General features: G+C 42.8%; 1 long non-coding RNA gene across 1 annotated transcript in view; it reads right to left on the bottom strand.

Annotated features, from left to right (window-relative positions):
* Window positions 1–15,809, bottom strand: part of LOC140678732 (uncharacterized) — a 41,113-nt gene extending 25,304 nt beyond the window's left edge. Inside the window, exon 1 of the long non-coding RNA XR_012050351.1 lies at window positions 15,664–15,809. This is a non-coding gene — a long non-coding RNA (uncharacterized lncRNA). The remainder of the gene's footprint in view (window positions 1–15,663) is intronic.
* Window positions 15,810–26,878: the final 11,069 nt, after the last annotated feature.

Here is a 26,878-nt window from a genome sequence, read left to right as displayed (position 1 = left end):
TGTTTACATTTTCCCATCATTAGGCTTGGCAACGCCGGCTGCTCCTTTTACATTAATTAAAATTAATATACAGTGAGGACCCCACGTATGGCTGGCGGCCCGCATCTGCAAGTAAGACTCAATTAACCCCCACGACCTTGTCCAACACAAACAAGGAGGAATTAATCACGTCCAGACAAGCCTGCTCGGTGTTGCTTTCCAAACATTACAAAATGGTTCGGAGTGCATTTCCACCGGGGCTTTCATCTGCTTCTGCCCGCAATCAATGGCCCATTAAAAGATCGGCGGCGGCATTAAGTGAATAGCATGAAAGCGCGGGTGTTAGCAGGGTGTTTTTAGCCCCGCCTGTCACACTTTATTGTGTATGATCAGCCTCTCATGGCTACCTCATTGATTTCACGTCCGCCAGCTCGTCAAGCGGCTGTGAGACGGGACTGAAAATGAAGTCCGGGGTTGTTTATTTTGGGCGCTGAGAGGGGACCTTGAGGTTTGTTGCATTTGATGTCAACTTTTATAATTCATGTTTGGCGCGGGTGTATTTCACACACGTCGCTTTGAAGCGCTGGTGTGGCCCGGACTGACACTGTTTGTCCGGCGAAAACATGTCTGGGGAAAGTGACTCATTTCAGTACAGTGGAAACTCATTTGTAAGGCCTACATTTTTAGCTTTTTAGAGGACTTTTTCATAGAAAAGGACAATTTTTAATATGTTCTTTTAAGGTTTTTTTGTAAACAATTAGAAAAAATCAATCAATCAATCAATGTTTATTTATATAGCCCTAAATCACAAGTGTCTCAAAGGGCTGCACAAGCCACAACGACATCCTCGGTACAGAGCCCACACAAGGGCAAGGAAAAACTCACCCCAGTGGGACGTCGATGTAAATGACTATGAGAAACCTTGGAGAGGACCGCATATGTGGGTAACCCCCCCCTCTAGGGGAGACCGAATGCAATGGATGTCGAGTGGGTCTGACATAATATTGTGAGAGTCCAGTCCATAGTGGATCTAACATAATAGTGAGAGTCCAGTCCATAGTGGATCTAACATAATAGTGAGAGTCCAGTCCATAGTGGATCTAACATAATAGTGAGAGTCCAGTCCAAAGTGGATCTAACATAATGGTGAGAGTCCAGTCCATACTGGATCTAACATAATAGTGAGAGTCCAGTCCATAGTGGATCTAACATTATAGTGAGAGTCCAGTCCATACTGGATCTAAAATAATAGTAAGAGTCCAGTCCATACTGGATCTAACATAATAGTGAGAGTCCAGTCCATAGTGGATCTAACATAATATTGTGAGAGTCCAGTCCATAGTGGATTTAACATAATAGTGAGAGTCCAGTCCATAGTGGATCTAACATAATAGTGAGAGTCCAGTCCATACTGGATCTAACATAATAGTGAGAGTCCAGTCCATACTGGATCTAACATAATAGTGAGAGTCCAGTCCATAGTGGATCTAACATAATATTGTGAGAGTCCAGTCCATAGTGGATCTAACATAATAGTGAGAGTCCAGTCCATACTGGATCTAACATAATAGTGAGAGTCCAATCCATAGTGGATCTAACATAATAGTGAGAGTCCAGTCCATACTGGATCTAACATAATAGTGAGAGTCCAGTCCATACTGGATCTAACATAATAGTGAGAGTCCAGTCCATAGTGGATCTAACATAATAGTGAGAGTCCAGTCCATAGTGGATCTAACATAATAGTGAGAGTCCAGTCCATAGTGGATCTAACATAATTGTGAGAGTCCAGTCCATAGTGGATCTAACATGATAGTGAGAGTCCAGTCCATAGTGGATCTAACATAATAGTGTGAGAGTCCAGTCCATACTGGATCTAACATAATAGTGAGAGTCCAGTCCATACTGGATCTAACATAATAGTGAGAGTCCAGTCCATAGTGGATCTAACATAATAGTGAGAGTCCAGTCCATACTGGATCTAACATAATAGTGAGAGTCCAGTCCATAGTGGCTCTAACATAATAGTGAGAGTCCAGTCCATAGTGGATCTAACATAATAGTGAGAGTCCAGTCCATAGTGGATCCAACATAATAGTGAGAGTCCAGTCCATAGTGGATCTAACATAATAGTGAGAGTCCAGTCCATAGTGGATCTAACATAATGGTGAGAGTCCAGTCCATACTGGATCTAACATAATAGTGAGAGTCCAGTCCATACTGGATCTAACATAATAGTGAGAGTCCAGTCCATAGTGGATCTAACATAATAGTGAGAGTCAAGTCCATAGTGGATCTAACATAATAGTGAGAGTTCAGTCCATACTGGATCTAACATAATAGTGAGAGTCCAGTCCATACTGGATCTAACATAATAGTGAGAGTCCAGTCCATACTGGATCTAACATAATAGTAAGAGTCCAGTCTATACTGGATCCAACATAATAGTGAGAGTCCAGTCCATACTGGATCCAACATAATAGTGAGAGTCCAGTCCATAGTGGATCTAACATAATATTGTGAGAGTCCAGTCCATAGTGGATCTAACATAATAGTGAGAGTCCAGTCCATAGTGGATCTAACATAATAGTGAGAGTCCAGTCCATACTGGATCTAACATAATAGTGAGAGTCCAGTCCATAGTGGATCTAACATAATAGTGAGAGTCCAGTCCATAGTGGGGCCAGCAGGAAACCATCCCGAGCGGAGATGGGTCAGCAGTGCAGAGATGTTCCCAACCGATGCACAGGCGAGCGGTCCACCCCGGGTCCCGACTCTGGTCAGCCAGCACTTCATCCATGGCCACCGGACCTGTGCCCCCCCCACCCCACTCCACAAGGGAGAGGGGGGAGCAGAGGAGAAAGGAAAAGAAACGGCAGATCAACTGGTCTAAAAAAGGGGGGCTATTTAAAGGCTAGAGTATACAAATGAGTTTTAAGATGGGACTTAAATGCTTCTACTGAGGTAGCATCTCTAACTGAGAGTACTGGAGCCCGAATAGAAAACGCTCTATAGCCCGCAGACTTTTTTTGGGCTCTGGGAATCACTAATAAGCCGGAGTTCTTTGAATGCAGATGTCTTGCCGGGACATATGGTACAATACAATCGGCAAGATAGGACGGAGCTAGACCGTGTAGTATTTTATACGTAAGTAGTAAAACCTTAAAGTCACATCTTAAGTGCACAGGAAGCCAGAAGCCATGTAAATGCTAAAGAGTGCAGGGCCAAGAACCGAACCCTGAGGAACTCCGCACGTTACCTTAACATAATCCGAGGTCACATTATTATGGGAGACGCACTGCATCCTGTCAGTAAGATAAGAGTCAAACCACGACAAGGCTAAGTCTGACATACCAAAAATATAATTAGTGATGTCCGATAATGGCTTTTTTGCCGATATCCGATATTCCGATATTGTCCAATATTTCCTATGATATCAATTCGTTTTGGGAAGCACGGTGGAAGAGGGGTTAGTGCGTCTGCCTCACAATACGAAGGTCCTGAGTAGTCCTGGGTTCAATCCCGGGCTCGGGATCTTTCTGTGTGGAGTTTGCATGTTCTCCCCGTGACTGCGTGGGTTCCCTCCGGGTACTCCGGCTTCCTCCCACCTCCAAAGACATGCACCTGGGGATAAGTTGATTGGCAACACTAAATTGGCCCTAGTGTGTGAAGTTGTCTGTCTGTCTGTGTTGGCCCTGCGATGAGGTGGCGACTTGTCCAGGGTGTACCCCGCCTTGCGCCCGATTGTAGCTGAGATAGGCTCCAGCGCCCCCCGCGACCCCGAAGGGAATAAGCGGTAGAAAATGGATGGCCGCCCGATTGTAGCTGAGATAGGCTCCAGCGCCCCCCGCGACCCCGAAGGGAATAAGCGGTAGAAAATGGATGGATGGATGGATCAATTAGTTTTTTGAGTTATCGGTAGGAAACTAACGTCCCCTTTTTATCACCAGACTCAAAATGCTGCCCCCTTTTGTTGTGACTGTAGCCCATTTGACAGCATACACAGTGTGGATAAAGGCATGGAAAACCGTTGTTTTGATCACTTAATTTCATGTTTTCAATGCCCTGGTCCATGGTTACTTCAAAACTGATATGGTTACCGTTATGAGCAAACAAGTCAAATAAAAGAAGGCCAATAGCCTGTGTTTTCTCATGCTCTTTCAGCATTTCCTCAAGCATATTGAGGAAAACATCAGTAGACGAGGACACAAAACAGAATACTAGCAGCTTACCTTTTTTTCTCTTTTTTAATTTTTTCCGCAGGTACCGGTCCGGGGACCGATTGGTACCGGGCCGCACAAGAAATAATTGTTCGTCTGTGCATCGGTTGGGGACGTCTCTGCGCTGCTGACCCGTCTCCGCTCGGGATGGTCTCCTGCTGTTCCCACTATGGACTGGACTCTCACTATTATGTTAGATCCACTATGGACTGGACTCTCACTATTATGTTAGATACACTATGGACTGGACTCTCACTATTATGTTAGATCCACTATGGACTGGACTCTCACACTATTATGTTAGATCCACTATGGACTGGACTCTCACTATTATGTTAGATCCTCTATGGACTGGACTCTCACTATTATGTTAGATCCACTATGGACTGGACTCTCACTATTATGTTAGATCCACTATGAACTGGACTCTCACTATTATGTTAGATCCACTATGGACTGGACTCTCACTATCATGTTAGATCCACTATGGACTGGACTCTCACTATTATGTTAGATCCACTATGGACTGGACTCTCACTATTATGTTAGATCCACTATGAACTGGACTGTCACTATTATGTTAGATCCACTATGGACTGGACTCTCACTATTATGTTAGATCCACTATGGACTGGACTCTCACTATTATGTTAGATCCACTATGAACTGGACTGTCACTATTATGCTAGATCCACTATGGACTGGACTCTTACTATTATGTTAGATCCACTATGGACTGGACTCTCACTATTATGTTAGATACACTATGGACTGGACTCTCACTATTATGTTAGATCCACTATGGACTGGACTCTCACACTATTATGTTAGATCCACTATGGACTGGACTCTCACTATTATGTTAGATCCACTATGGACTAGACTCTCACTATTATGTTAGATCCACTATGGACTGGACTCTCACTATTATGTTAGATCCACTATGGACTGGACTCTCACTATTATGTTAGATCCACTATGGACTGGACTCTCACTATCATGTTAGATCCACTATGGACTGGACTCTCACTATCATGTTAGATCCACTATGGACTGGACTCTCACTATTATGTTAGATCCACTATGGACTGGACTCTCACTATTATGTTAGATCCACTATGGACTGGACTCTCACTATTATGTTAGATCCACTATGAACTGGACTGTCACTATTATGTTAGATCCACTATGGACTGGACTCTCACTATTATGTTAGATCCACTATGGACTGGACTCTCACAATATTATGCTAGATCCACTCCACGTCCATTGCACCGGTCGCCCAAGGTTTCTCATTGTCCCTTTGAGTTGAGCTTTTCCTTGCCCTGATGTGGGATCTGAGCCAAGGATGTCGTTGTGGCTTGTGCAGCCCCTTGAGACACTCTTGATTTAGGGCTATATATGTAAACATTGATTGATTGATTGATACACCAATATTTCCAGAGTGTCGCAGAGCAGACGGGAACCCGTGCTGCTCCAGCAATGTTCGAGTGGATTTTTCCTGGAAAGACGGGCAAAACCTGGCTTTTACGGGGAAAATGGGAGGGTTGACACATATGCAGTGGAGCCATTTTCAGAAAGTTGTGTGGAGAAAAGACTGTCCACAGTAGAGGTGTCTAAGAATAGTAGGCTATTTGATTCGGAGGGGTCTGATTGGACTATTAATCTTACAGTCGCATTGTCGGACAATGAACCTCCCGCTGTGGGAAGATGCGAGGTAAGTAATCAAGGCTGTGGTGGAACTCGCCTGAAATTGGACCTCGTACATCGCCGGGGTGTTGCTTCGACCAGTTCGCTCATGCAGGAGGCCTACCTCACTGCTCCCCTCTGGCAACAGTATTGATTCTTCCGCAGGTTCACTCATGGAAACCTCGTTACGACGTTGACTTCCTCCCTGGTTGTCAATTGCATTGTCTTCTTGACGCTCTGCTACGCATGGCCAAACAGAGGACCTCGGTAAAGCACCCAATATCTGCCGTGGTTGTTTATCTGAGACTTTTAGCCTTTTTGAGGTGGAAAAGTCGCAAATGAGATCTGTTTATTGAAAGCATACATGCTAGTGATGTCTGTTTCTGGTCTTGTCATCCTCGTCCGGACAGAAGGGCGACACGGCGGTGCGGCTGGATCAAAAGAGACGTCGGAGACGCTTTACTGAACCAAAGGTTACCTACTCAGTGGTTAGAGTGTCCGCCCTGAGATCGGTAGGCTGTGAGTTCATACCAAAGACTATAAAAATGGGGCCCATTACCTCCCTGCTTGGCACTCAGCATCAAGAGTTGGAATTGGGGGTTAAATCACCAAAAATTATTCCCGGGTGCGGCCACAGGGGTTGAACAAGGGGATGGGTCAAATGCAGAGGACACATTTCAGACAATCATTGGTACTTTAGCAATAGCTGGTTGAGAAATGTTTTTCTTAAACTATTGGACAATTTGCTCACGCATTTGTTCACAAAGTGGTGACCCTCGCCCCATCCTTGTTTGTGAATGACTGAGCATTTCATGGAAGCTGCTTTTATACCCAATCATGGCACCCACCTGCTCCCAATTAGCCTGTTCACCCGTGCGATGTTCCAAATAAGTCTTTGATGAGCATTCCTCAACGTTCTCAGTCTTTTTTGCCACTTGTACCCGTGTACATGTTTCAGGCATCAAATTCCAAGTGAACTAATATTTGCAAAAAAATAACCACGTTTTCCTGTTTGAACGTTAAGTATCTTGTCTTTGCGGTCTATTCAATTGAATATAAGTTGAAAAGGATTTGTGTCATGTCTTTTGATCATGTTTTTGTTTGGCTATGTTCTGTTTGGTTTTTGGACTCTTTTCAGTTCCTGTTTTCACTCCCTTGCCTTGTCACCATGACGACCATTAGTTTCACCTGTTTCACATTCGGACTCACACACCTGTCATTAATCATGTCCTAATCATTTAAGCTTGTAGTTGCCAGGCAGTCGGCCTGGCGGCATTACCTCTACTACCCATGCTACTCATGTTACCCTTGATATCATAGTTCATGCTGTTCTTTCTGGTCACAGTAAGTGTTATTTGTTTCATGTCCATAGTTTTGCCTTTGTACTAGTCTTTGTTTTCAAAGCCAAGTTTATTCTCCGCCTTCTGCGCGCCTTTTGTTTGTACCCTATTGTTTGTACTTTGGAGTTAAAAATAAATCATGTATTTACCTTCACACCATGTCCAGTCTGGTTCGCTTGCATTCCAGGAAAGCAACCCACGCAGTAATTTGCGTCGCCTAAGTCCACGCCATGACAATTTGCAGATCATTGTATTCTGTTTTTATTTACCATTTACACAACGTGCCAATTTCACTGGTTTTGGGTAGGAATGTCCGATAATGGCTTTTTGCCGATATCCGATATTCCGATATTATCCAACTCTTAAAATACCGATACCGATATCAACCGATTTATGCAGTCATGGAATTAACACATTATTATGCCTAATTTGGACAACCAGGTATGGTAAAGATAAGGTACTTTTAAAAAAAAAAATAATAATAAAAAACATTTTCTTGAATAAAAAAGAAAGTAAAACAATATAAAAACAGTTACATAGAAACTAGTAATTAATGAAAATTAGTCAAATTAACTGTTAAAGGTTAGTTCTATTAGTGGAGCAGCAGCACGCACAATCATGTGTGCTTACGGACTGTATCCCTTGCAGACTGTATTGATATATATTGATATATAATGTAGGAACCACAATATTAATAACAGAAAGAAACAACCCTTTTGTGTGAATGAGTGTAAATGGGGGAGGGAGGTTTTTTTGGGTTGGTGCACTAATTGTAAGTGTATCTTGTGTTTTTTATGTTGATTTAATAAAATAAAATAAAATTAAAAAAACAAACAAACAAAAAAAAAACTATACGATAATAAAAAAACGATACCGATAATTTCCCATATTACATTTTAACGCATTTATCGACCGATAATATCGGCCGCAGCCCGGTGGTTGGGGACCACTGGTTTAGATAACAAAAACAACTGCCAAAAAGGAGAGGACTTAAAGGGGTGCCTTGAGGAACAACGTGCCAACATCACTGGTTTTGGGGTTTGTACATATCGTATTTGCTGATGCTGTTCTGTTGTTGTTATTGTTGTGTTTGTTGTTGTTGTCCCTCTGTCTTATCCCCCTCTGTCTTCCTTTTCTTTCCCCTAATCATCCGGCCCGACTGCGCCAATTAATAACATAAATCAATTCCATCCATCCATCCATCTTCTTCCGCTTATCCGAGGTCGGGTCGCGGGGGCAGCAGCCTAAGCAGGGAAGCCCAGACTTTCCTCTCCCCAGCCACTTCGTCCAGCTCCTCCCGGGGGATCCCGAGGCGTTCCCAGGCCAGCCGGGAGACATAGTCTTCCCAACGTGTCCTGGGTCTTCCCCGTGGCCTCCTACCGGTTGGACGTGCCCTAAACACCTCCCGAGGGAGGCGTTCGGGTGGCATCCTGACCAGATGCCCGAACCACCTCATCTGGCTCTTCTTGATGTGGAGGAGCAGTGGCTTTACTTTGAGCTCCCCCCGGATGGCAGAGCTTCTCACCCTATCTCTAAGGGAGAGCCCCGCCACCCGGCGGAGGAAACTCATTTCGGCCGCCTGTACCCGTGATCTTGTCCTTTCGGTCATAACCCAAAGCTCATGACCATAGGTAAAGATGGGAAGGTAAATCGACCGGTAAATTGAGAGCTTTGCCTTCCGGCTCAGCTCCTTCTTCACCACAACGGATCGATGCAGCGTCCGCATTACTGAAGACGCCGCACCGATCCGCCTGTCGATCTCACCATCCACTTTTCCCTCACTCGTGAACAAGACAAGTATTCCTCAGGCACCTCGGATCATTTACAAACCCTGTTTCCATATGAGTTGGGAAATTGTGTTAGATGTAAATATAAACGGAATACAATGATTTGCAAATCCTTTTCAAGCCATATTCAGTTGAATATGCTACAAAGACAACATATTTGATGTTCAAACTGATATTTTGCAAATAATCATTAACTTTAGAATTTGATGGCAGCAACACGTGACAAAGAAGTTGGGAAAGGTGGCAATAAATACTGATAAAGTTGAGGAATGCTCATCAAACACTTATTTGGAACATCCCACAGGTGAACAGGCTAATTGGGAACAGGTGGGTGCCATGATTGGGTATAAAAGTAGATTCCATGAAATGCTCAGTCATTCACAAACAAGGATGGGGCGAGGGTCACCACTTTGTCAACAAATGCGTGAGCAAATTGTTGAACAGTTTAAGAAAGACCTTTCTCAACCAGCTATTGCAAGGAATTTAGGGATTTCACCATCTACGCTCCGTAATATCATCAAAGGGTTCAGAGAATCTGGAGAAATCACTGCACGTAAGCAGCTTCGATCCCTCAGGCTGTACTGCATCAACAAGCGACATCAGTGTGTAAAGGATATCACCACATGGGCTCAGGAACACTTCAGAAAGCCACTGTCAGTAACTACAGTTGGTCGCTACATCTGTAAGTGCAAGTTAAAACTCTCCTATGCAAGGCGAAAACCGTTTATCAACAACACCCAGAAACGCCGTCGGCTTCGCTGGGCCTGAGCTCATCTAAGATGGACTGATACAAAGTGGAAAAGTGTTCTGTGGTCTGACGAGTCCACATTTCAATTTTTTTTTTGGAAACTGTGGACGTCGTGTCCTCCGGACCAAAGAGGAAAAGAACCATCCGGATTGTTCTAGGCACAAAGTTGAAAAGCTAGCATCTGTGATGGTATGGGGGTGTATTAGTGCCCAAGACATGGGTAACTTACACATCTGTGAAGGCACCATTAATGCTGAAAGGTACATACAGGTTTTGGAGCAACATATGTTGCCATCCAAGCAACGTTCCCATGGACGCCCCTGCTTATTTTAGCAAGACAATGCCAAGCCACGTGTTACATCAACGTGGCTTCATAGTAAAAGAGTGCGGGTACTAGACTGGCCTGCCTGTAGTCCAGACCTGTCTCCCATTGAAAATGTGTGGCACATTATGAAGCCTAAAATAGCACAACGGAGACCCCCGGACTGTTGAACAACTTAAGCTGTACATCAAGCAAGAATGGGAAAGAATTCCACCTGAGAAGCTTCAAAAATGTGTCTCCTCAGTTCCCAAACCTTTACTGAGTGTTGTTAAAAGGAAAGGCCATGTAACACAGTGGTGAACATGCCCTTTCCCAACTACTTTGGCACGTGTTGCAGCCATGAAATTCTAAGTTAATTATTATTTGCAAAAAAAAAATAAGTTTATGAGTTTGAACATCAAATATGTTGTCTTTGTAGCATATTCAACTGAATATGGCTTGAAAATGATTTGCAAATCATTGTATTCCGTTTATATTTACATCCAACACAATTTCCCAACTCATATGGAAACGGGGTTTGTACACATCAGCAGGTACCAGAAGGTAAAAAAAAGTTGGTTTTGCATTATATTGCGAAACAAAACGCCAGGTAATATGTCTGCTAATAGGTGCCATTTTGGGGTCCTTATACACACACCATAAAAATACTCGTATGTTTAATGCGCCGACAATCCATCAAGCGGTGCGGGATCATAGCTAACCGGAGTCGTTCTAAAAACATTTTGACATTTTGAGCGTCGTGTGTAATGTTCTATATTATCAATGGAACATTTAAAGTTTACTGCCGTCGTATTGCAGTCTGCACTTATCTCTTATGTATGACTGCCATCTACTGGTCACACTTATCATTACACCATGTACCAAATAAAATTGCCCCGAGGTCGGTAAGCACAACCAGAATTATGCCGTACATTAGATGCTCCAGTTTATAAGACGCACTGTCGAAATGTATGACTGCCATCTACTGGTCACACTCATCATTACACCATGTAGCGAATAAAATTGCTTCGAGGTCGGTAAGCAAAACCAGAATTATGCCGTACATTAGGTGCACCGGGTTATAAGGCGCACTGTCGACTTTTGACAAAATGAAAGGATTGTAAGTGTGCCTTTTGGTCCGAAAAAAATACGATAACTGCAACGTTAGTGTTTGTTTCAATCTTTAGAACAAAAACAATCAACTATGTATTCTTGTCTCTCATAAGGATTGTGAATTATAGGCAAAATCAATCAATCAATCAATCAATGTTTACTTATATAGCCCTAAATCACAAGTGTCTCAAAGGGCTGCGTAAGCCACAACGACATCCCCGGCTCAGATCCCACATCAGGGCAAGGAAAAAACTCAACCCAATGGGATAACAATGAGAAACCTTGGAAATCCCCCCAAAAAGAACAGTTTTCCTTTAAAGTTTGTGTTTAGCTTTGTTTTACTACTTACGTATAAAATACTACACGGTCTAGCTCCATCCTATCTTGCTGATTGTATTGTACCATATGTCCCGGCAAGAAATCTGCCTTCAAAGAACTTCGGCTTATTAGTGATTCCCAGAGCCCCCAAAAAGTCTGCGGGTTATAGAGCGTTTTCTATTGGGGCTCCAGTACTATGGAATGCCCTCCCGGTAACAGTTAGAGATGCTACCTCAGTAGAAGCATTTAAGTCCCATCTTAAAACTCATTTGTATACTCTAGCCTTTAAATAGACTCTCACTATTATGTTAGATCCACGATAGACTGGACTCTCACTATTATGTTAGATCCACTATGGACTGGACTCTCACTATTATGTTAGATCCACTATGGACTGGACTCTCACTATTATGTTAGATCCACTATGGACTGGACTCTCACTATTATGTTAGATCCACTATGGACTGGACTCTCACTATTATGTTAGATCCACTATGGACTGGACTCTCACTATTATGTTAGATCCACTATGGACTGGACTCTCACTATTATGTTAGATCCACTATGGACTGGACTCTCACACTATTATGTTAGATCCACTATGGACTGGACTCTCACAATATTATGTCAGACCCACTCGACATCCATTGCATCTGGTCTCACCCACATCTGCGGTCCTCTCCAAGGTTTCTCATAGTCATTCTCATTGACGTCCCACTGGGTTGTGAGTTTTTCCTTGCTCTTATGTAGCCCTTTGAGACACTTGTGATTTAGGGCTATATAAATAAACATTGATTGATTGATTTTCTATATTTTAGCATGTTTTTTTTTTTTGCTTCGACAATCAAATTTAATTGTAGTCGTATCAGTGGATGACTTATTTGGTTTACAATTGTGTGACCGTTGCAATGTTAAAAAGTGAAATATTGTACCCGTCACTCTGTGACATCTTTAACATCATGCCAATTTTTCCCTACAGTTTGTCACTGCAACCGACTATCTCCAAGTGCATTATGCATACCTGCCAACTTTTGAAATCAGAAAAACCTAGTAGCCAGGGTCCAGGGGCCGCAGGCCCCAGTAGGTCCAGGACAAAGTCCTGGTGGGGGGTTCAGGCTTCGCCCCCCGACGCAAAATGATTAGCATTCAGACAGGTTAAAATGTTGCTAAAAGCATCACTTTTCTATCAGTCACAGTGACTTTTCAAAACAAAAATATTACAGCAAAAATCATATGGGTTGATTGACATGTTTATTCTGTAAGCTAACTTCAATAGTTTGAAATTATTTTGACAGTTAATGCCAGTTATCCTGTCAACCTTTCACAAGACTTCAATTTGTTCATTGAAAGTATAAACACTTTTTACAGTAAACAAATGGTAAAACAGTACTAAACAATTCCATTAAAAAAAAAAATTGGTGTCATTATTAACTTTCTGTCCAAGCTTGTATAATCTACTGCCTTGTTCAATTGTAAAAAATATTCTGTGCCTAAAATTCACATTTCTATCACAATGATCATACTGTAAACATGGTAAGCTAACTTCATTAAAATTAATAGTCCTGTCAATAGCATGGAATTACAATTCAAATGTAGTTTTTTTGTCAGCCTTTCAAAAGAATTCAAAATATGATAAATGAATGAAAATGAATTGAAGCCATCAGACACTTGAAAAGTGGCACATCACATCTCTAATGTAATCATTTGAACTTTTCAACAGAAATAGCACTGCAAAAATATTAAGGACATACTTCTGTATTTTGGTAGTTATGCTGTCAACATTTAACAAGATTTCTTCAACTTGGACTTGAAAGCATAAATAGTATAAACACTTTTAACAGTACTAAACAATTCCAATAGATAACATTGGTGTCATTACCTTTTTGTTTGCTCAATTATTGCCTCCGTAAATAAAACTTCGGCATTTATCACATCCAAAGAATCTGTTTGGGTGACGAAAAACGTTGAAAGTTTTCCACTTGTATCGCTAGCAACGGCATTAGACTTGTGTTTTTTTGTCCCAACGTGGTCTTTTACATCGCTAATTCCTCCGTGTCCGATCGAAAAATCTTGTCTGCACAAGGTGCAATTCGCGTAGTTTTCACCCTTTTTGGAACGGATAATTATTCCCGGATAGGCTTTTGAATATTCTTCACGGAATGACTGCAGTTTTCTTTTCGGTTTAAGATTCGTTTGCGATTGTTCTCCGGCTGATTCCATGATCGTTCGCTCGTTTGGAAACAATGACAACTGGTGCCTCGTGCTTGGCAGCGGTGCTATAAATAGCCTCGCGCATGGCATTCGGAATGGCTCGATAGGAAGTTACGAGAAGCAGTGTCGATTGTCATTGTTGTTACGCGATTTCGTGAATAAAACTTTTTAAAAAATGTTTTTTTTTAATTAATGAAAAACCGTATTTTTTATCACTGCAACCGTAACCCGGAATAGGTTGATGAAAACCGTACTAATTACGGGAAAACCGGAGTAGTTGGCAGGTATGCATTATGTCCTATTGGGGACGATGAAAACACAAAGCGGCATCCACACACTTTCAGATTAATCTGCATCTTCAAAAACAGATTCATCCTCATTTGTGGCTGTAAATCATTTTTTATTTGACGCCTCATGTGATAAAGGGTACAGGATATTAAAACTTTATCAGATATTTGCTTTTAATCTAAAAAAAAAAAAAAAAAAAAATGTTAAGCAGCGTTGTTTATCAGATATGAGACAGCGTTTAAGACGAGGCTTAAACGATTATGAGTTTAAATTACACTTTAGATATATAATGTACATAAATCACTTTTTATCATGGGGTTTTTGCACCTTGTTTATGCTAAATTAACGAGGCATTTTTGACAAATGACAGTGTTTAGTTCCGGCAAGAAAAGGGTCACACTTAAAATCTGATCATTGAGTTCAGTTCAAAACTTGGGGGACAAACATTTTTGCAGGGAATTCCTAAAAACAGTCGAGTCCTCCTGTTGTACAGAGGAACTGGGACCACTGTGAACACATTGGCAGATCCCTTTAACCTTGCTCGTGTAGTGAGTCTTATTCTGCGTTGTGTAATTTTTCAAAATCAATCAATCAATCAATCAATGTTTATTTATATAGCCCTAAATCACAAGTGTCTCAAAGGGCTGCACAAGCCACAACGACATCCTCGGTACAAAGCCCACATAAGGGCAAGGAAAAACTCACCCCAGTGGGACGTCGATGTGAATGACTATGAGAAACCTTGGAGAGGACCGCATATGTGGGTAACCCCCCCCCTCTAGGGGAGACCGAAAGCAATGGATGTCGAGTGGGTCTGACATAATATTGTGAGAGTCCAGTCCATAGTGGATCCAACATAATAGTAAGAGTCCAGTCCATAGTGGGGCCAGCAGGACACCATCCCGAGCGGAGACGGGTCAGCAGCGCAGAGATGTTCCCAGTCGATGCACAGGCGAGCGGTCCACCCCGGGTCCCGACTCTGGACAGCCAGCACTTCATCCATGGCCACCGGACCTGTGCCCCCCCCCCCCTCCACCAGGAATAGGGGAGCAGAGGAGAAAAGAAAAGAAACGGCAGATCAACTGGTCTAACAGGGGGTCTATTTAAAGGCTAGAGTATACAAATGAGTTTTAAGATGGGACTTAAATGTTTCTACTGAGGTAGCATTACCGGGAGGGCATTCCATAGTACTGGAGCCCGAATAGAAAACGCTCTATAGCCCGCAGACTTGTTTTTAAAATAAAATAAAAGACACTTCACCATGCCTTCGGTTCAGTATTTATTGGAAACCTGTGTTGGAAACACGAAACACACACACACAGGTCTCTACTTTCTGGCGGAGTGATATCTGCTCCTTCTTATTCAAAAGTCCGAAGGAAGAGGAAGTAACAAACATTCATTCATATAAAAATAATAATAAATTACATTAACAAAAACGTTTTCTCACAAAATAATAATAATACACAAATCCACATACCTGTGTTGGAAACACGAAACACACACACACAGGTCTCTACTTTCTGGCGGAGTGATATCTGCTCCTTCTCATTCAAAAGTCCGAAGGGAGAGGAAGTAACAAACATTGATTCATATAAAAATAATAATAAATTAAATTACATTAACAAAAACATTTTCTCACAAAATAATAATAATGCACAAATCCACATACCTGTGTTGGAAACACGAAACACACACACACAGGTCTCAACTTTCTGGCGGAGTGATATCTGCTCCTTCTCATTCAAAAGTCCGAAGGGAGAGGAAGTAACAAACATTGATTCATATAAAAATAATAATAAATTAAATTACATTAACAAAAACGTTTTCTCACAAAATAATAATAATACACAAATCCACATACCTGTGTTGGAAACACGAAACACACACACACAGGTCTCTACTTTCTGGCGGAGTGATATCTGCTCCTGTGTGATGTAAATTACCATGCGTAAATTTTACCAAACAATTCACACAGTCGACGCTCTACGTCTAAATAAACGAAATTGTGCATAAAAATGACTCAAAACAACACATCACTTGTACCCACAACAATATTGGGTTAACTTTTTCAAGTATCTAGGAACGTTTAGGAATAATATTTACAATTACCTTCTCATTCAAAAGTCCGAAGGAAGAGGAAGTAAAGCAATCGTAAAAAAACAGCAAAGACACTCCCCGCACCGGACATCCGGTTCTTCAAAATAAAAGCGATACTTCAAAATAAAATATAACACCCTGTCTAGTGCATAATATAGCGCAACAACATCACACTATTACACTCGCAAGCATAAAACTCAGAGGTTCAAACTTGTGATTTACATAATTGAGGCGTTCCTCAAGGCACCCCTTTAAGTCTGGTTGTTTCTGTTATCTAAACAATGTAACTAAAGTGTTGCTGTGGCTTGTTTACTTTGGATGCAGTCAGTAGTCATTTGTTCAACGTCGTTAGTTATACTTGTGGTGTTCCTCAAGGATCCACTTTAGGTCTTCTTTTTTTCTAATCAACTGGTGGCCCGGGAGTTCTACTTCTGAGAGACACATACAAAACCCAAAACCGGTGAAGTTGGCACGTTGTGTAAATGCATACTTGCCAACCTTGAGACCTCCGATTTCGGGAGGTGGGGGGTGAGGGCGGGGGCGTGGTCGGGGGTGGGGCGTGGTTGGGGGCGTGGTTAAGATATAGATATATATATATATAAGAAATACTTGACTTTCAGTGAATTCTAGCTATATATATATATATATATATATATATATATATATATATATATATATATATATATATATATATATATATATATATATATATACATATATATATATATAAATAAAATAAATACTTGAATTTCAGTGTTCATTTACAAACTACAACTCACAAACACTTTAGAGTTAGGCTCCACCATCAGAATGTGTACTTAAACTTATAAAGATCACATGGATATTATTCAGTGAGTTGATTCACCAAAACTAACCTGTTATACAGGAGGAAATAGCACACAGGACGTTTCAATTGTTCACAGACTGGTCGCTCTCATCAGAATGACAAGACACTTCCGGTGTGCAGGCGAAAGTATTCAATTGGGAAGAAACGCCCTACTGCCCCCTACCGATAAATGTGTAATGACAGCTCCAAAAACGAATTCAAACCACAAAATAAAATAAATAAATCAACACAAAAATGTGACACATTATGGGTGGGTCACATATGCATGTACAGTAAATGGCAGTATTGTCCTGTTTAAAAGTGTCACAACATTGCTGTTTACGGCAGACGAACTGCTTTACGGTAGACACTGTTGTTGTGTGTTGTCAACACGTCACTCAGGTCCGCCTGCATTTCGGGAGTTTTTCGGGAGAAAATTTGACCCGGGAGGTTTTCGGGAGAGGCGCTGAATTTCGGGAGTCTCCCGGAAAATCCGGGAGGGTTGGCAAGTATGGTAAATGGTAAATAAAAACAGAATGCAAATCATTTTCAACCTATATTCAATTGAATAAACTACAAAGACAAGATACTTAACGTTTGAACTGGTAAACTTTGTTATTTTTTGCAAATATTAGCTCATTTGGAATTCGATGCCTGGAACATGTTTCAAAAAAGCTGGCACAAGTGGCAACAAGATTGAGAAAGTTGAGGAATGCTCATCAAACACTTATTTGGAACATCCCACAGGTGAACAGGCTAATTGGGAACAGGTGGGTGCCATGATTAGGTATTGTTGCGTCTGACCAGTCTTCCTCTCAGGGAATTAAAGTCACTGGTCAATTCCAAGTTCTTTCAGATGACATATATGCAGAGTAAGAAGGACCATCAAGACAGAATAGGAATATTATCAAATTTTACTAAAGCTTTAGGAGACCAGTCTTACAGTGCGCTAGTACCAGCATCTAGAAGAGGTCTGAAAGCCAAACGGAAAGAGACAATTTATTGAATACGAAAACAGCCCCCACCCTGTCCAGAAAGGAATTCAGCCTTTTTGTTCTAATACTGATAAGGTAAAAAGGGAGTATGCTATACTCCCACATTCCAACCCTTCAAGGTAAAGCACATAGTTTTCTTGTGGACATACGATACAAGCAAAAAGAGTACACATGGGAAAAGAATAAAGAACTCTTAAAAAGATTTGCATTCTCCACAGTATAAAAGCAGCTTCCATGAAATGCTCAGTCATTCACAAACAAGGACGGGGCAAGGGTCACCACTTTGTGAACAAATGCGTGAGCAAACTGTCCAAAAGTTTAAGAACGACATTTCTCAACCAGCCATTGCAAGGAATTTAGGGATTTCACCATCTACGGTCCGTAATATCATCAAAGGGTTCAGAGAATGTCTGAATGTGATGTCTGTTACTGCACAAGTACAACGAAACTATGTTTTCAGCGCAAACCCGTTCAAGATTAGACAAACAAACAGTGTACAGGGTTACAGAACAGGAACGCTGATGGGTCGCCAAAGGCGCCCCGTAAAAGATAAGAAATAGGTAAAACGCTGGGGAAGAAGATGAGTAAAAAATACAATCTAGACTGGGCTCTTAAGGGGGCCTAGTTGAGGAGGGAGGGAGGTCAAAAGCGTCCATCATTGAGGTGTCCTCGGGGGTGTTTGCAGAACAGCCTGTTCCTGTTTTCACAGCGTCAAGGCCATTCGAGGGAGTCAAATCGTAGATTAGGATGTCTGTTTTCCGCGAGCAGACAATACAATGACTTGTCTGTTCTATTTGTCCATGCTGGCTGCTCTCATATTCAATTGTTTCCTTTTCAGCAAGCTTCTCCATGATGTGATCCATCCAATTTTAAACTCCTTTTATTTGTTTTTAAATGTCTAAACAACCTCGCGCCAACCTATCTCTCCGACCTCCTTCAGCCTTACTGCCCCACCCGATCCTTAAGATCAGCCGATCAGCTGCTGTTGACGGTCCCTGACACAAGGCTGAAGCTTAGAGGTGACAGAGCTTTCGCCGTTGCTGCTCCCAAGCTCTGGAAGGACCTACACCTGAGTATTAGACAAGCCTCCTCTCTTCCTGTTTTTAAATCTCTCTTAAAAACATACTTTTATTCTATGGCTTTTAACACTGAGTGATATCCATCCTGCAATGGCGCCCCATAATACACCTGCTGTGAACCAGTTTTTATGTTTTTATGTTTTTATTTATTCTATTTTAATTATTTATTTTTTATCGTGTTCTGTTTGTGTTGTGTTGTGTTTGCTCGGTACTCGTTTTATCTTTTAACCTGTTCATTGTACAGCACTTTGGCTACCCCTGTGGTAAATTTTAAATGTGCTTTATAAATAAAGTTGATTTGATTTGATTTGATTTGCGATTCAGTTAAAAAATCGCCACAGTCTGTGATCCCAAAGCCCGGCCCAAACATTTCATTGCAACGAACAGCCGTTGGGCTCCTTGAGTGGCTGCCATCGTCTTACGAATTTGACGACACACCAGAGCAATGCCCAGCCCAATCAGCAGGTGCCCCGCGATCACGGTTCCAAATAGGAAAATGGAAAGGACTGAGAGGCACATGATTCTCCATTTGTCCCAGGAATCTCTCACGTAACCCGCAGCGATGGTTCCATCGGGTCAGCCAGGCTCCGTCGAACCTCTTTTCCTCGTCGAAAAGATTTTGTCAATTGCGTTGAGAGTCCAACTGATCATTTCCATGTCTGAAGTTTAGATTTGGAGGACAGCACAAAGAAAGAGGCTTCAAAAAAGTTCAGTGTTGGAATAATTGTTTGTAAGTTATCACAAAGGAAACGTTGTATTATGAATGCTGTCTTTCGAGGCCTAACAAAAGGAAGAAGGCTCGTAAATCTCCACTGTGATTTCAACACGGACAGATGGCAGGATCTGCTCAGTGTTAAACTCTCTCTCTCTGAAGTATTTCACAAACTCTCTTCCAACTGTTTGGTGACCGAGGTCAACGCTGTTTACGACCCGCTGCCCTCTTGAAGTCACTGTGGTCAGGAGACGGGAGGGGTTACCCATTGTCCTCCAACACCTACCCCAGCTGGATCCAGGAAGAGCCCAAGCCCGAGAAATCCCACTTCTTGGTCTTCAAAGCGACCGAAAACAATGACTGTTTTACATACTCCCCATTCCTGCTGTGACATGTGTTGGTGCGTGAACATTGAACATCTGAATTAAAAGAGGAGACGAAAACCTTCTTCGTCAGAGTGTGGTGCAGGACTGTACAGAGAGTGCAGTGGCCATGTCTCTCCTCAATATTGAGTCCAAATTGAATTCTGTCTCTGTTTGATTCCTTGCCTTTTGTCTTGTTTAATAGATGTCCTCAGTGTTTGAACGTGACATTCAGACAAGACAAAACAAAGAGAGCAATCTGGGAGAAGAAGGGAGTGGAAAAAAATGCGACCGCCCTCACCAGAGGCAAGACAGAAATATGTATACATACCGTATTTTCCGCACTATAAGGTGCACCTAAAAACCACAAATTTTCTCAAAAGCTGACAGTGCGCCTTATAACCCGGTGCGCTTTATATATGGATTAATATTAAGATTCATTTTCATAAAGTTTCGGTCTCGCAACTTCGGTAAACAGCCGCCATCTTTTTTCCCGGTAGAACAGGAAGCGCTTCTTCTTCTACGCAAGCAACCGCCAAGGTAAGCACCCGCCCCCATAGAACAGGAAGCGCTTCTTCTTCTACTGTAAGCAACCACCCGCCCGCGTAGAAGAAGAAAAAGCGCGCGGATATTACCGTACGTTTCATTTCCTTTGTGTGTTTACATCTGTAAAGACCACAAAATGGCTCCTACTAAGCGACAGGGATCCGGTTCATGAAAAGACGCAATCTCTCCATCCGCACACAGATTACTATTTCACAGCAACTGATATTCCTGTGAACCGCACTGTGGATACAACGGGAGCACGTACGGTGAATATTCGCACCACAGGGAATGAGAAGTCATCCTTCACTGTGGTTCTAGCTTGCCATGCTAATGGCCAGAAACTTCCACCCATGGTGATATTCAAAAGGAAGACCTTGCCAAAAGAGACCTTTCCAGCCGACGTCATCATAAAAGCTAACTCGAAGGGATGGATGAAGAAAAGATGAGCGAGTGGTTAAGGTAAGTTTAAGTTTACGCGAAGAGGCCGGGTGGCTTTTTTCACGCAGCTCCGTCCATGTTGATATACGACTCCATGCGCGCCCACATCACGCTGGTTTTAATATATTATTAAAGTTTGACTGACCTATCTGACTGTTTTTTTGACATTCCTTTAGCGCAGTTAGATGCGGCTTACAACACGGGCCGGCTTATAGGTGGACAAAGTTTTGAAATATGCCGTTCATTGAAGGCGCGGCTTATAACCCAGGGCGCCTTATGGTGCGGAAAACATATACATATATATATACATGTATGTATTATGTTTTAAACATAAAGCATATTTCTGTGTAAATACCTAATTTCACAACGTGTATATCTGCAGCTTATTTACGGAACAATATTTTTTGGTCTTCTAAAATTTAGTGGGTGCGGCTTATATCCCGGTTCGCTCTTATGGTACGGAAAACACGGTCATAGTCAGGTATACATTCATCGCAGTCGTGATGAGAAATTATGCAGCGCTTTATCTTATTAATAATAAAAGCCTTGGAAATTAATTGCTGTCTGTAGGCCTGGCGGCAATATTAAGTCCAACTGTAACAACGGCGTTTTGTTATTATTGCAGGGTGGACTTAATAGGACTGATGGAGAGTAAATGTGTTTTGTTTCTTTCAGACACACCAGGTCCACCACAGATGCTTTATAACTTTTGAATTTATTCATTGAGCTCCGCCGCCACATAAGTATGACTGAAGATGCTCAACACGGACCGCTCCCCCCCCCGGGAATTAATTAACCTATAATGCCGCCGGTAGCGTCCTGGAAAGGTCCCGTGGGAAATAATGCGACTGAGAGCGGCCGCTTTGCTTATTTGTGGAGTCAATAAGAAGGAGTGACCTGACAAGAATGTAAAATTTTTATTAGAGACGTTGTTTAACGAAGCACAACACTGACCGTTGCTCTTTCCCCTGAAGGTAATGTTGTGTGAAACACTGACTGCAGTGGATTCTTTTCAACCAATGTGATGGCTAACATCATTTCTAAATCCCTTAGTAATACAACGTAAAAATACCTTTTTAAGCAAAGTGTCTATTGTCATATTTTTATGTAGAATACTTGAACAATTAATTCAAACTACATTGAACACTGAAAAAAATTGCATTTATAACCTGAAATTAAACTTTAGAATGACATATGATCGTTTAAAATCAGAGGTGTCCAAACTTTTTTTTTTACCAAGGGTCGCATACTGAAAAGTACCTGCAGGGGCCATTATGACATATTTTGACATTTATAATTTTTCTCCAAAAAAAAAATAAAAAAATAATATATATATATATATATATATATATATATATATATATATATATATATATATATATATATATATATATATACATACATAATAAATATATATATATATGTGTATATATATATATATATATATATATATATATATATATATATATATATATATATATATATATAAAATTATATATACATACATATATATATATATATATATATATATATATATATATATATATATATATATATATATATATATATATATATATATATATGTATGTATATATAATTTCATTTCAGGTGACTACCTCTTGAAGCTCATTGAGAGAATGGCAAGAGTGTGCGAAAAACTAATCAGAGCAAAGGGTGGCTATTTTGAAGAAACTAGAATAGAAAACACGTTTTCAGTTATTTCATTTTTTTTTTTTGTTAAGTACATAAGTCAACTTAGACTTAGACTAAAACAAACTTTATTGATCCACAAGGGAAATTGTTCAAACAACACATGTGTTCATTCATAGTTGTGATGCCTTCAGTGACAATCTACAATGAAAATAAAGAAAACACATTGACTGAGAAAGTGTTAATTCAAACTACATTGAACACTGAAAAAAATTGCATTCATTACCTGAAATTAAACTTTAGAATGAAATATGATCGTTTAAAATCAGGGGTGTCCAAACTTTTTTTTTTCCAAGGGTCGCATACTGAAAAGTACCTGCAGGGGCCATTACGACATATTTTGACATTTATAATTGTTCTCGAAATAAAAAATAAATAAATAAAATAAAATAAAATATATATATATATATTTATTTTATATATATACTGTGCTAGCGACAGTGCTGCGACAGGTGCTAGCCGTGGTGCAGCGACAGGTGCTAGCAGTAGAGCAGCGACAGGTGCTAGCCGTGGAGCAGCTAGCCGTGGTGCTAGCTTTGGTGCAGGTGGAGGTGGCCTAGCTAGAGGTTTCGGCCTGGCAGGCCGAAAAACTGGTGGTGGCGGCCGTGCTGGAGGTTGTGGCTTGGCATGGTAATGCTGAGCCACCCCACCTGAACAATTTCCAGCCCTAGCCCCCCCCTCAAGGAGCGGATACCAGACGCGCTCCTCCCGGTCTGGAACCGTTTTTTTGGGTGGGTGGAGGGAGGTCAGGAGGGGGGCCCTTTAAATTGTCCAAATTGTCTTTCTGTTTTACCCACCTGGGTTTTATTGGGTGAAAAAAAAATTGTGGCTTGGGTGTGGCTTGAGTCCTGGGGGGCGGGGCATGGAATTTGGGTGGCTTGGATTGACTTGCTCTAATGTCCAAAAGCATGTTCTGATAATGTTGAATCATGCTCTTTGAGTTTTTTGTTGGAGGCGGGTGATCAAAAGTAAAAGAGTTGAAAAAAAAATCCTGTTCGGTGATGTCATCCTGGGGATGACATCACCGAACAGGCTGCGGCCCATTTCCGCCCGGAGGGGGAGGAGTTTGCGGGAGAGCCGCGTGCTGTCCGCTCACCTTCCATGATGTCCTCGGTCCGGAGCGGTGCTTCCGGGACTGCGGTGACGCAGCGCCGTCCTGGGACCAAATGGAGTCTCTGCACTCCACGGAGGAGTAGCGCAGCGTTTCCTCCTCCATGGCGCGGAGGACCTCCCACGCTGCCTCGTCCAAACTGTCCAACTCTCGTGCGGAAAAACTGTTATGCTGGCAACATAATGTCATGACTTGGTCCTTGGGTTTTGTTTTTCCGGAAGGCAACGGAAAGTTGGCTCGGGCGAGACGGGAATGTGAGTGCAAGCGTGGAACAGGTGAAACTAATGGGTAACCATGGAAACAAAACAAACTCAATTAAGGAAGTGAAACCAGGAACTAAGGAAGTCCAAAACTAACAGCATAACTAAACAAAACATGATCCGGACCACGAATCATGACAGAATTCCCTCCTCAAGGACAGATACCAGATGTCCATATAACAAAAAAAATGAACAAGAGTCATGGGAGGGCGGAAGGGGGACATGGCGGTGGGTCGCCAGACCAAGTGGACCCGAATCCACCGAGGCATAGTCATGTGGCGGTGGCGAGTGGAACGCCGCTGCAGCAGGCGTGGTGGGTCTTGGCGTGGTGGAGCTGGTGCTAACCTTGGTGCGGCGACAGGTACTAGTCTTGGTGCTGCGACAGGTGCTAGCCGTGGTGCAGCGACAGGTGCTAGCCGTGGAGCAGTTAGCCGTGGTGCTAGCTTTGGTGCAGGTGGAGGTGGCCTAGCTAGAGGTTTCGGCCTGGCAGGCCGAAAAACTGGTGGTGGCGGCCGTGCTGGAGGTTGTGGCTTGGCATGGTGATGCTGAGCCACCCCACCTGAACAATTTCCAGCCCTAGCCCCCGCCCCTCAAGGAGCGGATACCAGACACTAGAGATGCGCGGATAAGCAATTATTTCATCCGCAACCGCATCAGAAAGTCGTCAACCATCCGCCATCCACCCGATGTAACATTTGATCAGAACCGCATCCGCCCGCACCCGCCCGTTGTTATATATCTAATATAGACGATGCAAGGCATTAGTGAGGTTATAAAGCTTTTGCCTGTTAAAGAAAGGAGACTGATCCAATGCAGTGCAGACATTCGCGTGCCACGCTGTCACGGCCCAGACGCACACCAGTGCGCAATCATATGGGAGCCGCGCTGAGCGCACCTCCAAGCGCGTCTCGCTGCCGGCGACGGCCGCGTATGAGCCCGATGCTCCAGCGCCATCCATTTTCAGGGCTAGTTGATTCGGCAGGTGGGTTGTTACACACTCCTTAGCGGGTTCCGACTTCCATGGCCACCGTCCAGCTGCTGTCTATATCAACCAGGGTGAGCCCCACCCCTTTCGTGAGCGCACTGCGCGCGGAGTGACCCCTGTTACGCGCCCCCGGCAATGGGGGTGGCGGGCAGGTAAGCTGCGCGGGCGGAGCGCGCGGAGTGAGCCCTGTTACGAGCCCCCGGCCACGGGGGTGGCGGGCAGGTAAGCTGCTTACCTGCTGCGCGTGACGCCGGCCGCGGCGAAGGCGGACGAGGCGGGGTGTCGGTGCGGTGGGCGCGGTGGTGACCCTGGACGTGCGTCGGGCCACTCTCGCGGATCGCCTCAGCTACGGCTCCCGGTGGGGCCCTCTCGGGGGAAGGGGCCTCGGTCCCGGACCCCGGCGAGGCGTCCCTTCTCCGCTCCGTAAAAGTGTCCATCTCTTTTTTTTTTTTTTCTTCTGTTGTGGCATATGCTGCAGGTGCCTGCTCGTTTTTCGTATGTGGGTAACGACATTTAACTATGTATATATATTTCCGAAATGGTTTAACTGCCACCCGCCTGAATCTATTTAAAATAAAATAAAAATTTATTTCAACCACCCGACCCGACCCGACCCGCGGATAAAATCTTTTTTTTTTTTTATTTCATCCGCCCGATCCGCGGACTACGCGGATAATCCGCGGACTCCGCGGTTGTGCCCGCAAACCGCGCATCTCTACCAGACACGCTCCCCCCGGTCTGGAACCGTTTTTTTGGATGGGTGGAGGGAGGTCAGGAGGGGGGCAGAATCCTCCCCTTTAAATTGTCCAAATTGTCTTTCTGGAAACAAAACAAACTCAATTAAGGAAGTGAAACCAGGAACTAAGGAAGTCCAAAACTAACAGCATAACTAAACAAAACACATTGTTCATTACTTTTTTAGTTTATTGCCTTCATCAGGCCTACCTTTCCTTTTCTTTCACCGTTACACATCACCAGACGCGGCGCGGTTGATTCCTGGAGTTGATTTTGACACAAGGTCGACAACAGCGCCGCACACGAGCAAATGTTTCCAGAGGCGCCGCAGAGCAAATGTCAAATCTTAATCATGTGTTGGACTTGGACTTACAGGCGTCACAGTTCACCGCCGCAATCGTATTTGCTTCGTGTGGGAGAGGTCGATGAAACCCAACAAACCGACGGGTCAACTTTGCCCTCCCGCAAATCCATACACGGCGTATCATTTAATTAAAGCCCAAGCTTATACTCCATTTGGGGTTAGGAGCGTTTCATTCCTGAGCTTATTATTAATGGAGGGAGGCTTTTTGACACGCGGCGCCGACACCAACGTGAACCCTGAAATCGTCGGGAGAGGACGGCAATCAAAACAAAGATAGCGAGGCGGTAATTAACAGCGGATTACCTGGTGGAGTAACTTCAATAAGAATGTCAGACGCTTTCAAGTCTACGGCATTGTAAAGAGCTGGATGTGTGTTTTTTAGGAGTTTGCACTTGGTCTTCAGGTGCTATGTATCTGCCAAAAGTGATAATGTGCACAGGGAAATACCATAGAAATTAGAGTTGACACTCTCTAAAAAAGAGTCGAAGCAGCCATTTTTGACTTTATAGTCATTATTGTGTTTGGGCTCGTTTTGTTGGAAAACAGGTTCCTAAAGCTTCATAATTTCACAATCAATGTTGGAATTCATCTTTTCCCCTCAGTGAACCACAGCTCTCACGTGTCCCGGCAGCACTCGTGCAGCCCCAGACCATGACCACCACCC

Source organism: Nerophis lumbriciformis, linkage group LG04, assembly GCF_033978685.3.
Source record: "Nerophis lumbriciformis linkage group LG04, RoL_Nlum_v2.1, whole genome shotgun sequence".
In the NCBI taxonomy this organism is placed as follows: Eukaryota; Metazoa; Chordata; class Actinopteri; order Syngnathiformes; family Syngnathidae; genus Nerophis; species Nerophis lumbriciformis.
The sequence above is the reverse complement of the archived record's forward strand: the minus strand, read 5'-3'. Positions and strand labels throughout refer to the sequence as shown.